This window comes from Kogia breviceps, chromosome 2 (assembly GCF_026419965.1).
Source record: "Kogia breviceps isolate mKogBre1 chromosome 2, mKogBre1 haplotype 1, whole genome shotgun sequence".
NCBI lineage: Eukaryota > Metazoa > Chordata > Mammalia > Artiodactyla > Physeteridae > Kogia > Kogia breviceps.
Window position 1 is genome coordinate 83,772,827 of NC_081311.1, and position 13,624 is coordinate 83,786,450.

General features: G+C 46.9%; 1 long non-coding RNA gene across 2 annotated transcripts in view; it reads right to left on the reverse strand.

Annotated features, from left to right (window-relative positions):
• Positions 1-513: 513 nt before the first annotated feature.
• Positions 514-13,624, reverse strand: part of LOC136793574 (uncharacterized) — an 88,767-nt gene continuing 75,656 nt past the window's right edge. The window contains exons 1-3 of one of the 2 annotated variants that reach the window (XR_010839028.1): positions 4,966-5,354; positions 4,335-4,480; positions 514-3,742 (exon numbers count right to left, since the gene is read on the reverse strand). This is a non-coding gene — a long non-coding RNA (uncharacterized lncRNA). Of the gene's footprint in view, positions 3,743-4,334; positions 4,481-4,965; positions 5,355-13,624 lie in introns of those variants that run through there. The other variant, XR_010839029.1, reaches the window with a different exon arrangement.

Sequence of the window (13,624 nt, forward strand, 5' to 3'; positions counted from 1 at the left end):
ATCTCACTGGTAAAGGTCAGGTAAATATATATACAAATACAGATAAACGTAACAGTGTAGTGGTGGTGTAATTACTTTAAATTCTAATATATCAGTTAAAAGATAAAAATCTGTTAATGGATACACAATACAAAAAGCAGCAAACTACTGACTACCAGGACACAAAATTGGGGCAGGAGGAAAGTGGAGAGCTTTTTTTTTTTTTTTTTTCTATTTCAAACGTATTAATGATAGTTGCTCTAATATATGTTTTTTTTATGGCAATAATGTTCAAATTTATTTCTATTAATAATTCATGGTAACAATAAAAAATTCCTAAGTAAACATATTTGCCTTGTTTTAAAAATAAATTTAGTTTATTCCATGCTAATACTGACAGTTTACATAAACAAGGTCATTTAATGTATGCAAAACAATTATAAAATACATTTTGAAAAGATACGAAAATCTCTGAAGTACTTTCTTGGTAATTCGATCTACCAAATTTCAAGAGACACCATTAATATTTTAGCATCAAAAGAAAATTCCCAAGCTTGAATTGTCTTGAGAGAATCCACTGGTCAACCAACCTCTGTGTGTTTGTTTCAAGCACTCTTAGTATCAATGAAGATTGAGAAAGAAAAAGAGCATGAAAGAGCTCAGAAGAGGCTTTTGCATGGCTTTTTTTTTTTTTAATTTTTAAAAAATTTTTAAAATTTTTAAAATTTTTATTTATTTATTTAAACATCTTTATTGGAGTATAACTGTTTTACAATAGTGTGTTAGTTTTTCCTTTACAACAAAGTGAATCAGTTATACATATACATATGTTCCCATATCTCTTCCCTCTTGCATCACTCTCTCTCCCACTGGAGAGCTTTTTGTATGCAATTGAAGTTAAGTTCAATTTTAAATAAATGGTTATAACTACAAGATATTTTATGCAAGACTCAGCTAACCACAGGGAAAAAATTTATCATAGATACACAAAAGATAAAGAGAGAAGAATCAAAACAAATCACTACAAAAAAAATCATCAAATAATAAAGGAATATAGCAAGAGAGGGACAAAACTCCAAAAGAGACAGAAAGCAATTAACAAAATGACAACAGTTAGTCTTCATCTATCAGCAATTACTTTATACGTAAATCAATTAAACTCCCCAATCAAAAGTCATAAAGTGGCTGAACAAACTAAAAATAAAAGCAAACAAATAAGCAGAAAAACCCAAGATCCAGTGATACGCTGTTTACTATAGACTTGCTTTAAATTTAAAGACACTCATAGGCTGAAAGACGCTAGTAGGCTAAATACATAAAACAAATAAAGATAGATCCAAAGGCAGAAACTGACAGCAATACAATAATAATAAGGGACTTCAATACTCTATTTACAGTACTGGATAGAACACCCAGATAGAAAATCAGCAAAGAAACAGCCAACTTGAACAACACTGTAAACCAAATGGCCCTAACAGACATATACAGAACTTTCCAAAGAACAGCAGAGAACACACATTCTTCTCAAGCACACATGAAACATTCTCCAGGACAGACCACATGTTAGGTCACAAAACAAATCCTGACAAATTTAGGAAGCTCTGTATCATTCAAAGTACGTTTTCTGACCACAACAGAATGAAACTAGAAATCAATAACAGCAAGAACATGAGAAAATTCACAAATAGGGGAACTAAACAACACACTCTTGAACAATTGCTGAGTCAAAGAGGAAATCAAAAGGGAATTTTAAAAGTATCTCAAAACAAATGAAAGTGAAAAAACACGTCCCCCAAAGTATGAGATGCAATAAAAACGTTCTCACCACACACGCACATACACGCAAAGTCACCACAATCAAGATAAATAAACACTCCTAAGTTTTCTAGTGCTTCTTTGTAATCTCTCCCTCACTCCCCTCTTTGGTCTTCCTCCCCATCTCCAGGCAACTACTGATCTGCTTTGTATCACTATAGTTCAGTTTGCATTTCATATAATTTTATATAAATGAAATAATACGATATGTAATTTTTATGGTTTCTTGGGGAATCACATCTTCATTATCTCTTTACTCCTAGGGCTAAGCACAGCCATCCAGTCAGTGAGTCCACAAATATTTGAGAGTGCCTATTATGTGCTAGGGTTTGGCCACACTCTTCTAGGAACATAACACATGTTCAAAAAATGCTTTATGAATGATTCTGTGAATTCAGGTAGCATAGACTCTTTTTTTTCACTGAGATACATTCATACACCATAAAATTAATCTTTTTAAAGTGTACAAGTCAATGGGCTTTAGTTTGTTTACAAAGTTGTGCAACCATCACCACAATCTAATTTGAGAACATTTCCCTCACCCTATACTCATTTGTAGTCATTCCACATTTCTCCCATTCCCCAGCCCCTGGCAACTACTAATCTACTTTCTCTATACATAGATGTGCTTATTCTGGACATTTCTTATAAATGGTATTATTACACTATGTAGTCCTTTGTGACTGCCTTCTTTTGCTCAGCATAATGTTTGCAAGATTCATTCATGTTGCAGCGTATGTCAGGGTTTCCTTCCTTTTTGTGGATGACCACTTCGTTTATCTATTGAACAGCTGATAGACATTTGGGTCATTTCCACTTTGGGGCAATTATGAATCATGATCTCATGAACATTTAAGAATATGTTGTTGTGTGAACATATGTTTTCAATTCTTGGGTGTATACCTAGGAGTGGAATTCCTGGGCCATATGTTAACTCTTGTGTTTAATTTTTTGAGGAAATTCCAGACCATTTCCCAAAGTGGCTGCATCAGTTTACATTCCTAGCAGCAATGTTTGAGGGTTCTAATTTCTCCACAACCTTGTTAACACTTGTTATTGTCTGTGTTTTTTATTCCTGCCATCTTAGTGGGTGTGAGGAGGTATCTCATTGTGGTTTCTATCTGCGTCTCCCTAATGACTAAGGATGTTGAGCATCTAATCACTTGCTTGTTGGCAGCACAGACCCCTATTAATTCATTAATTTATTCATATATTTGAGCCCAGCTTTGTCAGTTCTGTGTGATCTTCAAAAAGTTACTTAGCTTCTCCGGACTCGGTTTTCTCATCTGTAAATTGGGAATAATAATCTCTGCCTGATGGGATTGTTGAGAGGACCAGAATTAATATGTGTAAATCTCTTGGCACAAAGTAAGAACTCCATGAAAACAGAACAGATGTGAATCGATATGATGAGTAAGTCAGATGACGTTTGAGTATTTGACTAGGTAGAGATGGCAAGAAAGGAGATTCCAACCAGAAAATGAGTGTGAGCAAAGGGAAAAAGCCAACGGGCTGTGTGTGAGGAATTTGAGCAATGCATCCACCTGACTAGGGCAGCGGAGGTCTCGTTCAGGAGGAGAAATGGCAGAGAAAGAAGTAGAAGGAAGGATGGGTCCAGACTCTGAGGGCAACAGGGTCAGGGCAAGGAGGGTGCCTCATTTGATCCCATGACGTGCTGTGCCGCGGTTGTCTGGGCACACTGGGTGAAAGTCAATATTGCCACGTGCTCGGGACCACGGAGACCTTGTCAGCATGGACTTCGCTTGGATAGCCCTGCATAGTCTTAGCCCCCGGTGTCTCACGCTGTCTCATCTAGGGCAGCACTTCGTCAGGTGGGCTTAGTTGACTCCTCTGAGATGACAGAGCTCCCTCTGGGGCCATGGGCAGGGGGTCCTCACGGGTAGTCCTTCAGGTCAGAGGATGTTTGCAGGAACTTACTCTGACCCACCTGGTTGGGTGAGGAACAGCAACTTTAGAATTTGACCAAAGGTACCCCTTGGGTCAATCTGCTGGCCGGCCCTGGCTGGACATGGGTTGGGCAGATACAGTCACCCCCTTCTGTATCCTTTGTCTGTTTCCCTCCTAACAAGGACCTGACAGGACAAACCCTGCGGGAAGACCTGGTATCACACCTCAGTATGGGTCTAAGCCAGTGAGCTGTTATTTCTCTAGGGGTGCCTCCACCCCAAACAACCCTTCCCATTACAACTAGTTAGAGACCTCAGAGTCCTCACAGCTTTCCCAGACCCTGTGAAGATGGCCCCAGGAAGACGTCGACCATAATCAGGGCCAGAGACTGGTTTCTCTTCTCCCCACGTGTCTATAAACAGTCTACAGCACAAGCGCCAATTACTGGGGTGGGTCCGTGTGGACGAGGGGGTCAGGTTAGGGGGCAGAGGCAGCAGATCCCCCCATGACCTCTAACTGTCACCATGGATGCTCCCCAAGCTTCATTTCAGAAACCACCCAGGACCCACTACTCTCACGTCACAGCAGCAAAGGGCAAGTTAGTGCCCGAGCTTGTCCCTGCACCCACTTACATTCTTCTGGTTTTAAGACCTGGAGTCCAGACCTGGAATCATACATGTGGCTGCTCTGTTGAAGGGGCTTTTACGGAGTCCGCGTCTTCAGAGAATCAAACGTCTTTTTCCACGCGGCGGGTAGAAAGTCCAGGACAGGAGGAGATCTGTGGAAACGGAAGACAAAAATGCTCATCTGTCCTGGGCAATGCTGTTGGCAGTGCCAGCTGTATCACATTGCCCCTGTGGGCCTGGGGGGACAGGGAGACTGTGCTACAGCTCTGGCCCCTGGGGCCGGCCATCCCCAGGCTCCCCTGAGAAGCAGGTGGCAGGGAGGCTGGCATGGATGTGATCTAAGGGGACTGACTTCCCTGAGGGCTCGGCCCAACCTCGGGACACGACGCTCCTCTGTCTCCTGGGCTGAGGTCACCTTGGGTTGGGAGCAAGTTCTCCAAAACAAGTTGTTAGCTTTCTCACATCATGAAGGAGAACACGGTGAGTCCGGAACATGCATGTCCTGATGGTAACAGAAACAGGAGCTCACACGTAGGGGAGGAGCAGGGACTGCAGAAGTGCTGACATTCCAAGTCAGGACCCCTGGTCATCGAGCCTCAGATAATCCTGTGTTTATCTTTGCCAGGAAGGGACTCACCCCTACAGCTCAGAGCACTCAGAATCGCAACCCCCGATGAAGCCACTGGATGCGTGAGGGCACCTTTCCAACGCGGCCACCGTGCACGCCCAGCCCGGAGGGAGAGAGCCGACGCACGTATCCACTGCACACCGGCCCGACGGCAGCGCTGGCAGCTGTCACACCCAGGCTGAGTGTAGCTACAGCGCCGTCCCTCCGCCTGGCGCTTGTCACTGAGGCAGAGAGGCATCAGAGTCCCGGGCTCCTGTTTGACGTTCCCCCGGGAGCCCCCCTTGGGTCTGGGGAGCTGGGCCTGGGACGCCCTCTCCTCTCCCCAGGCCCTGTTCACACCCAGCTACAGTCAGGCTGCCCAGCGCACCTGGCCCTCTCCACGCTCATTCTGCTACATTATTTATGCAAACCGGCGAGGCCTATTTATAGCTCCTCTGAAAGGCAGCAGCTGCTCAGTTCCAGGGAAACTGGAACACTGAGACATTCAAGAGTGTTTTCATTCATCTGTCCATGGACACTGAAGTCGCTTCCATGCCCTGGCTATTGTAAATAGAGCTGCAATGAACACTGTGGTATATGACTCTTTTTGAATTATGGTTTTCTCAGGGTATATGCACAGTAAAGAAGACGTGGCACATATATACAATAGAATATTAGCCATAAAAAGAAACGAAATTGAGTTATTTGTAGTGAGGTGGATGGACCTAGAGTCTGTCATACAGACTGAAGTAAGTCAGAAAGAGAAAAACAAATACTGTATGCTAACACATATATATGGAATCCAAGAAAAAAGAAAGAGAAAAAGGTTCTTAAGAACCTAGTGGCAGGGCAGGAATAAAGATGCAGACATAGAGCATGGACTTGGGGATATGGGGAGGGGGAAGGGTAAGCTGGGACAAAGTGAGAGAGTGGCATGGACATATATACACTACCAAACGTAAAATAGATAGCTAGTGGGAAGCGGGCCGCATAGCACATGGAGATCAGCTCGGTGCTTTGTGACCACCTAAAGGGGTGGGATAGGGAGGGTGGGAGGGAGATGCAAGAGGGAGGGGATATGGGGATATATGTATATGTATAGCTGAATCACTTTGTTATACAGCAGAAACTAACACATCATTGTAAAGCGATTATACTCCAATAAAGATGTTAAAGAAAAAAAAAAAAGAGTGTTTTCAAAAGAAAAAAACACCTCCTCTCACCTACTCAGGAGGTTGCTGTCCCGATGCATCTGCCAAAACTAGGCCTCCCTGGCTGCACTCCCCAGCCCCTGCTGCTGAGAGTGAGAAAGCTCCGCCCTTCTCCAGCACCTCCCGCCATCCAGAACCCCGCTGTCACTCCCTGAACACGCATCCACCCGCTTGAAATGGATGGGGCAGAGAGAAACGACTACATAACAAATAGCAAATCAATGACAGTGATTCTGGACACTGTAGCTCTGTTCTCCACCAGCATCTCCAAAAACCATTTTATTTTGCTCATTTTTTTTTTTTTCAGCCATCTTTATTACATGTGTTTTTAAACAGTCCTCCTCAGGCACCATAAAGTGGCTGTCAGATCCATTCCCTGAACTCACACTCTCCTCAACGGAGCAAGCAAGTAGCCAAACCCATTTTATTTTATTTATTATTTATTTATTTATTTTTGCGGTACGCTGGCCTCTCACTGTTGTGGCCTCTCCCATTGCGGTGCACAGGCTCCGGACGCGCAGGCTCAGTGGCCACGGCTCACGGGCCCAGCCGCTCCGCGGCATGTGGGATCTTCCCGGACTGGGGCACGAACCCGTGTCCCCTGCATCGGCAGGCGGACTCTCAACCACTGCGCCACCAGGGAAGCCCTATTTATTTACTTTAAAAAATATTTGTTTATTTGGTTGCCCCGTGTCTCAGTTGTGGCATGTGGGATCTTTCGTTGCAGCACGTGAGATCTAGTTTCCCGACCAGGGATGGAACCCGGGCCCTCTGCATTGGCAACGTGGAGTCTTAGCCACTAGACCACCAGGAAGTTCCCAAACCCATTTTAAATATCGCCTCTTTAATGTGTTAAGTCTCCTGCGAGGAAGTCCAGACACAGTGATTTGCCTGAAATCTCACAAGTTTGTCTGATGCTTAAGGAGAATGCCGTGACTCCAGACAGGTTCTCAGGTAATCAGGGCATTTGGGAGCTGGGTGGCAGAAACCGTGTGCAGAGTTTGGAGACAGGGCAGCTGAGTGAGTCCAGCTGGAGAACGTAGGACAGTAGAGCTGTCAGTAGAATAGTGTGGGCTCGAGGGGCAGGCCATCCAAGATCTCGCCCCAGACTTTGGAGTTACTGGCATGTGATTTCAGGCAAGTTGCATCCGTCTCGTAAGCCCAGGGGTCCTCACGACTTCATATCACATTGCTGTGTTACACGAGACAGTCCGGGCCCTGTGCCCGACACGTGGGAAGAATGGATCACGTGTTCGTGGTTACTAGTAGTGCTGCAGATGGGGAAACCAAGGTATTGAGGACCCAAGAGACTTGTCCAGGGCCACGCAGCCCCAGGACCAGAACCAGCAGCCCTGATTCCCAATCCAGGCTTTATTTTTTACAATTCATTGATTGTGGTACCAGGCTGGTTAGAGGGCTAAACAAGGCAGGTGGCCCAAAGTCCCAGGCATCTGTGAGCACTCAGGAACTGACGATAAGAAGATACATGAAGGAGTAAAAACCGTGGAGGGCCTTGGTGACTCAGGCAGCATTTTGGGTCAGCTCAGGATCTCACATCTCTCCTGTTGTGAATAAAGCCCGTCCCCAGCTGGCTAATCTGAGGCCTTCGGGGAGGTGGAAGGGGACACTCCTAACAGCAGGAAAAGGAGGGAGGCAACTCCGGGCCCCGGGGCCCTGAGAAAATTGGGCCATCGGGCCAGGCCTCGTCCTCACAGAGCTAACCAGCTAGAGGCCAGGCAAGACAAAACATGAAACTGTGAAAGAACAACGCAAAGCAAAACCTTGTGCCAAGGGGCGTGAGCTCACTGCCCTGAGCAACCAGGGAGGGGAATAAATTGTCATTCACGGCTTCGTAAAGACAGGAAGACTTACGCTAGGCTTTTGTATCAGACAGGACCTAAAAGTTGACTGCAACTATCAGAACTTCAGCTCAAACCAGCTGGAGCACCAAAGGGGTATGGTTGTATTTTTGGGGATTTTTTTTTTTGGTGTGGACCACTTTTTTTTTTTTATGTTTGCTGTACGTGGGCCTCTCACTGCTGTGGCCTCTCCCGTTGCGGAGCACAGGCTCCGGACGCGCAGGCTCAGCGGCCATGGCTCACGGGCCCAGCTGCTCCGTGGCACGTGGGATCCTCCAGGACCAGGGGCACGAACCCGTGTCCCCCGCGTCGGCAGGCGGACTCTCAACCGCTGCGCCACCAGGGAAGCCCTACAAGCTGCATCTTTGAGGTGCATTCTCTCTCAGGCTGGCGGCTTCTGGGTGACGCAATATGTAACAGGACCAGCGGATTCTTTGTGCCCATGGCCACACTTTCTTTTCTGTAGGGTAAGTCCCTCAGCCTGCAATAACATTTACAGGATCCTTTTGTGAATGGATGAAATAGTGGCCAAGGTCCCACGGACAGGAAAGGCAGGCCCAGAAGAATGTAAGTCCCTCCACTCAGATCAATTGTACCGAGTGGAGAGTTGGTCTCCTCAAGGGATGGTGCTGTGTCAGGGCTCAGTGTTGGCCCCCCTGCCGGTAGGGTGCACATTTGGGCGTAGCAGTATCTAGATGAGACCTCGTGAGCGGAAGCTCTTGCGGTCGAGCCCGTGTATAAAATCCATCTCTGCCACGGAGCTACTCTGTTCACTGGGCCCTTGCACCAGCTCTGGAGTGGCTGACTTGAACTTGCTGAGACGTTCTACCTAGCTTGTTGTTTGGAGCCCTTCCCAAGGTGGATACTCTTGAGTGGGCATTAATGGGTGATGTTCTCTCACGGTTCCATCCAGACGTCCCTGTTCTCAACTTTCCAATCCTTCTCTTTCCGGGCCCTGACCAACCAGCCGGGCCACTCACAATCACCCATGAGTCTCAGTCTGTGCTTATTTTGAGCCTCTTCTTTTTCCACAGTTGGGTATGATGCCTGGGTCCCTAGCCCCTCAGAAATTCAGTGGCTACTTCAGAGCCACCTCCAAACAGTGCAGCTGCCATCTATTGTTGACAAAGCAGATCCATCCACAAACCAAGCTCAACATTTTCCTTTCCACTGGTCAGAAAGGAGACTCCCATCCAGCCATCACCGTGAGCTGGAGGCAAGGCCAGTGCAAAAGTGATGGATGCCATGGGGGTTGGGGCTCCCCGTGCACACAATTTACACGTACCTTCTGACACTCCTTGGGCTTAGTCTCAGATGTACCATTTCTACATTTTGATGGACTGTTGCTGACCTTATGATTTGGTGTGTCTACAGAATCCAGTTCAGGATGGGCAGGTCTGGCCCTGTGGTCACCCTGATGCTCCATTTATCAAGACCTAATAGAGTGCTTACAGCTGTTTTTTCAAATGGTATACCGTTCTCTGTATAAGTGGCATGGCCTTGCTCCAGAATCTTAGAGGTCTGCCTTGTGATTCTCCTACTGAGGTTACCATCAACTCTACAAAGCATCCTTTCCCACCCCAGATAGCTTTGGTATCTGGGTCTTTTGAAGCACATGGCCCAAGCAGCAGAGCTGCATGTATTGCTGCCTGGGTCTGCTGCAGCACCCTTTTCTGCTCTGGACCCCACTCAGATCTTGTATCCTTCCATATCACCCAGTAAATTGGTCACAGCATCTTTCCAAGTATGGAATATGCTGCCTCCAGAAGCTCAAGAGGCCTACCAGGCATTGTACTTACTTCATAGTGGGAGGTATGAGATGTAATCATCTGCCTTTTACCTTGGAGGGCACTGAAATGTGGGAGGGGACGGAATCCCCACACGATTTTTCTCCCACTTTTTGGAGTGAATGACTCATCTCGTCTTCCAATGCCACTTTTTGCTCATCTGGTCTATTTTACATTATGCCACTGATATAGTGGACCAATGTGATACTCTGTAGAATGTCCAGATGGTCCAGCTCTCTCTGGATTACATTCTGACAGACAACAGGAAAGTTAGGATAATTCTGGGGCTAGACCATAAATGTACACTATTGTCTGTGCCATGTGCACATGGACTGTTTCTGATCCTTCTCTGAATAGATTGGACAAGAACTCACTCAGCGGGTCAGTGGCCACATACCACATGCTGGAGGTTAATCTAGCAAAGACATCACATCCAACACAGCAGCTGCAGTTGGTACTGCTACTTGGTTAGGCTTCTGATTACCCACTGTCATTGGCCATGACCCACTGAGTTTTGCAGAGGCCAGACTGGTGAGTTTCACTGGGTTATCACAGAACCATCACTCCTGCGTTCATTATGTTTTTTGTTTGTTTGTTTGTTTTGCGGTACGCGGGCCTCTCACTGCTGTGGCCTCTCCCGTTGCGGAGCACAGGCTCCAGACGTGCAGGCTCAGCGGCCATGGCTCACGGGCCCAGCCGCTCCGCGCAGCATGTTGGATCCTCCCGGACCAGGGCACGAACCCGCGTCCCCTGCATCGGCAGACGGATTCTCAACCACTGTGCCACCAGGGAAGCCCTCATTATGTTTTTGAACTTAGCTCTAATCCATGGAATGTGGCATTCTTTTTTACTTATTGACTTACCATTTGCCATGGGAGGAATGGTTTAGAGCTTCTCCTTGGCCTTTCCTACTTTAATACCTTACAGCCTACAGGCCAAAGAACCAGTCTGAGGGCGCTGCCACCTACCAAGAATTTCCATGCCAGTTTTTCATTTAGGAACCAAGAAAATGACTTCCCGATGGACCCCCTGTAAATCATACCAGGGCCATGACCCCAGATATCAGTGGCAATCCAGACCTTTGAAAGGGCTGGGAATTCCCTTTGCCTTCAGTGTACGGTATCCAAGTAAATGGCAGTGGATCCCACTGGGAGGAGGTCTGGTGTGATGGTTAATCTCATATGTCAGCTTGACCATGCTATGGTACCCAAATCTTTGGTCAAACACCAGTCCAGATGTTACCGTGAAGGTGCTTTTTTAGACGTGAGTATCATTGAAATCAGTAGACTCTGGGTAAAGCAGATGGTCCTCCGTAATGTGGGTGGGCCTCAGCCGATCATTTGAAGGTCCTAAGAGTAATGACTGAGGTTGCCTGAAGAAGAAGAAATTCTCCTCAAGACTGCAAGGTCGACTCTTTCCCGACTTTTCAGGCTGCCGGCCTGCCTTATGGATTTCAGACTTGCCAGACACCACAACTGCATGAGGGAAATTCATGCAGATGAATTCAGATCTCTCTCTCTCCCCGCCATGTTACATTGTACTGTATTATGTTATATTATTGACGTATTATATTATATTACATTGTACTATATTACATTATAGGCTCTGTTTTGTTTCAGCACCTTGATGGATACATCTGGGTAATTACTAGCCAACACATTTGCTGCATTGTTGAAGTGTCCTTCCTCAAAGAGACTTTGCCTCTCCTTCAGTCACTGGGTTCCAGATCTGAGAACTGGTTTTAGGAACCCCATGGTTCTTTAGCTGCGCATCAGCTCCCTTGCCGTCATTCAGCCTTGCCCTTCATTGTGAAAACTGAGCCCATCTTGCTTCTGATGGCTCATTATTGCCCTCTGGCCTCTATTATTTCAGGATCCTATCATTCCTTTTGCCACCATCAACCCTGGCAGACAAGAGGATGCCTTCGCTGAGCTTCTCAACAATGCTGGAGCCCCTTCCCAAGGACATCCTTGTGGTCTCGATAAACAGGTGTCCTCCGGGCCTCTCACAGGACAGAGTCAGCTCTGGGTTCTCAGCCTTACATAGTCTGTCCATCTTAGCAGGCCCATCTCTCTGAGCCTTTCGATGCCTTCCTCTACGATCTGCCAAGGAAGTCATGGCATTTGCTTCGATTCATATGAGCCATCACTTTTTCCAAACTTTCAAAAACCCAATAGCAGCATACTAGCACAGTTTCCCAGGATCTTTTCCAGGGTGCTTGATCCTCTAGCATGGGAGAAACTCCCATGCGAATAAACAATCTTTCACTCAACTTTATCTTCTGTCTCCCCTTGGTTGAGCGTCTTCAAGATACCATGCCGCGCATCCACTCTCCTGCTTCCGCAGGAGCACGTCAGCCAGATCCTGCTTCTCCGTCCCTCTCTTCCCTTAACAGGCCCAGCACCCCATCAAGAGGGCTGAGTTGGGATCTGACTCCTGTAATCTGTCTGGCTACCAGGATGGGAGGTGGCATAGACCTTAAGGGAGATAAGCAGTGTCTTAGAACATAACAACTCAGTTGAGGACCCTGCACAATCTCCGAGCAAGAGGTGAAGCCATCTTCTAAGAAGGGGAAGTGAACCAATTCTACAGGACCAGCTGGCTCAGGGGAGCCTGGGCATTCAAGGCTCTCAAATGCGTCTACCCAGAGACCCTCATTCCAAGATTCAGAGGTCTATTGCTTCCCCATAAGACCTTGATCTTGGTATAGAAGACCTCCTGGGGGTGGGAACTCAAAGGTCTCTGAAGCTCCTCTACTTTTAGGGATTCAGTTCTGAGCCTGGCCCTCCCCTCCGTATACCCTCCAGCTGTAAGAGATTAAGGTTTCCTTAAATGCTGCAAAGGAACTTTTTGACTTTCACATTTTTGCCCTGAAATGATGGTTAATCACCCTGACTGTCATTATCTTTCATCAATGAATCAGGGGCACTTAGCAACAACCATCCAGTTTCGTAGTCCTTTTTGCTACCATTTTTGCATCCTGGTGGATCCCGGCCCACTTTGCCACTGGTGAAAATGCTAACAGCTGCACCTCTATAGCATGCAGCCCTATCCACGTTTCTCCTTCCACTGGGGATGGGATCCTTGTGCCACAACTCTGTACTCTGAATGATCCAAGTCTACAGTCCCACGGAAATGACTCTAAAGAGTTCATCTCCCTACGACCACTTCTGGTACCAATGGCCACAGATGGGCTTCTCTGGAAACAGACTCAGAACCGGCCTCTGTGCTGAAGATTTTCTATAGGTGCTCTCAGCAAAGATACCTGGGGGGTGAAGAGGGCAGGGTTGGCACAGAGGGAGAAGCCATCACCCTGCTGCTGCAACTAAGGCCTCAGGTGGCCCTCTAGGGAAGTCTGTATCAGTAGGTCATGGTTGCAGGGTAGCCCTGGGCAGGGACATGACCCTGGGCAAGGCTGTTCCCTGTGACTGGAGGGATGCAGCTGTGAGCTGTCAGCGGCTGACATTCCAGACTCTAAGATATAGATACATGGGCCCTGCAATGGGAGTCTGGGGTGGAAACCACCGTGTCGCCCATACCCTGTTCCATAGAAGGGTGCTTTGCAGGCAAAACAAATAGATGTCTACTGTAACCTCAGAGTGGCCAGGATCTGGACAGGTGGAGTGAATGGTGAGCTCACTTCAGATGGGGAAAGCGTACTGACAAAGGCCTAGAAATGGGAATGAGCATGGAATATTCTAGCAAGCAGATAACCCAGAGGATAAAAAGGACGGGGGATGAGGGGACCAAAATCTGTTTAGAGTATTTGTAGTAAGAAAAAAGGCATCATCTTGTCAAGGCCTAGGTGGGAAATGTTTCCTCATGTTCTGGA